The sequence below is a fragment of the Mandrillus leucophaeus genome, unplaced genomic scaffold (assembly GCF_000951045.1).
Source record: "Mandrillus leucophaeus isolate KB7577 unplaced genomic scaffold, Mleu.le_1.0 Scaffold163, whole genome shotgun sequence".
Taxonomy (NCBI): domain Eukaryota; kingdom Metazoa; phylum Chordata; class Mammalia; order Primates; family Cercopithecidae; genus Mandrillus; species Mandrillus leucophaeus.
In genome coordinates, this window is record NW_012101621.1 from 2,614,597 (window position 1) to 2,616,927 (window position 2,331).

The window sequence follows — 2,331 nt, forward strand, 5'->3', positions numbered from 1 at the left end:
GGCGTTTGGGCTGGTTCCCTATTTTGCAGTTGCAAATTGTGCTGCTATAAACATGCGTGTGCAAGTGTTTTTTTCGTATAATGACTTATTTTCCTCTGGGTAGATACCCAGTAGTGGGATTGCTGGATCAAATGGTAGTTCTACTTTTTAGTTCTTTAAGGAATCTCCACACTGTTTTCTGTAGTGGTTGTACGAGTTTGCATTCCCAATAGCAGTGTGAAAGTGTCCCCTTTTCATCATGTCCATGCCAACCTCTATTATTTTTTGTTTTTTTATTATGGCCATTCTTGCAGGAGTAAGGTGGTATTGCATTGTGGTTTTGATTTGCGTTTCCCTGATCATTAGTGATGTTGAGAAATTTTTCATGTGTTTGTTGGCCGTTTGTGTATCTTCTTTTGAGAATTGTCTATTCATGTCCTTAGCCCACGTTTTTTTTTTTTTTTGAGATAGTGTCTTGCTCTGTCTCTCAGGCTGGAGTGCAATGGCACAATCTTGGCCCACTGCAACCTCTGCCTCCTGGGTTCAAGCGATTCTCCTGCCTCAGCCTCCCGAATAGCTGGGATTACAGGCAACTGCCACTGCACCCAGCTAATTTTTGTATTTTTTGTATTTTTTTGTTTGTTTGTTTGTTTTTGAGATGGAGTTTCACTCTTGTTGCCCAGGCTAGAGTAAAATGGCATGATTTTGGCTCACCACAACCTCCGTCTCCTGGATTCAAGCGATTCTCCTGCCTCAGCCTCCCGAGTAGCTGGGATTACAGGCATGTGTCACCACACCTGGCTAATTTTTTGTATTTTTAGTAGAGATGGAGTTTCTCCATGTTGGTCAGGCTGGTCTCGAACTCCCAACCTCAGGTGATCCGCCCACCTTGGCTTCCCAAAGTGCTGGGATTACAGGTTTGAGCCACTGCGCCCAGCCTAATTTTTGTATTTTTTAGTAGAGACGGGGTTTTGCCATGTCGGCCAGGCTGGTCTTGAACTCCTGACCTCAGGTGATCCACCTGCCTTGGCCTCCTAAAGTGCTGGGATTACAGGTGTGAGCCACTGTGCCCGGCTTTAGCCCACTTTCTGATGGGATTGTTTTTTTTTCTTGCTGATTTGTTTGAGTTCCTTGTAGATCTGGATATTAGTATTTTGTCAGACGTATTGATTATGAATATTTTCTCCCACTCTGTGGGTTGTCCATTTACTCTGCTGGTTATTTCTTTTGCTGTGCAGAAGCTTTTTGGTTTAATTAAATTCCATCTATTTATCTTTGTTTTTGATGCATTTGCTTTTGGGTTCTTGGTCATAAATTCTTTGCCTAAGCCAATGTCTAGAAGGGTTTTTCTGATGTTATCTTTTAGAATCCTTATGGCTTCAGGTATTAGACTTAAGTCTTTGATCCATCTTGAATTGATTTTTTTATAAGATGAGAGATGAGGATCCAGTTTCGTTCTTCTACATGTGGCCAGTCAATTATCCCAGCACTGTTTGTTGAATAGGGTGTCCTTTCCCCACTTTATGATTTTTCTTGCTTTGTGGAAGATCAGTTGGCTGTAAATATTTGGGTTTATTTCTAGGTTCTCTCTTCTGTTCCATTGGTCTACATGCTTATTTTTATACCAGTACCATGCTGTTTTGTTTTGGTGACTATGGCCTTACAGTGTAGTTTGAAGTTGAGTAATGTGATGCCTCCAGATTTGTTGTTTTTGCTTATTATTGCTTTGGCTATGTGAGATCATTTTTGGTTCCATATGAATTTTAGGATTGTTTTTCCTAGTTCTGTGAAGAATGATGGTGGTATTTTGATGGAAATTGCATTGAATATGTAGACTGCTTTTGGCAGTGTGATCATTTTCACAGTATTGATTCTACCCCTTCTACCCATTCTACCCATCCATGCCCAGGCAGGTAGAGAAAGACCATGGGGGCAGGGCTAGGCGTGTCTGGGTGCAGACTCTCCTTGGGTGGATCTTGCTGCCACTGCTGCAGGGGTTCTCAGGCCAATGGAGTTATGTTCCCAGGGAGGTCATGGCTCCTTCTGCTGTGTCATGTGGGTCTTCAGGGAAGTAGGGAAAAGTCGGCAGTTACAGGCCTCACCCAGCTCCCCTGCAGCTCTAAAGGCTGGTGTCATTCCCACCATGACCCTCCTTTCCAACCCCCAACAACACTGAGTTTATTTCCAGGCAGTGGGTGAGCAGAGCTGAGAACTTGCCCAGGCTACCAGCTGCCTGGCTGAGAAAGCAAGCAGGGCTTTCAGGTTTTGCACCTCCCTGTCTGCCACGGCTTCTGTGCTGTGTCTGCGCTCCTGATTCACCTCCTCCTCTAGGTTCTGTCCAGGAAACTTTGC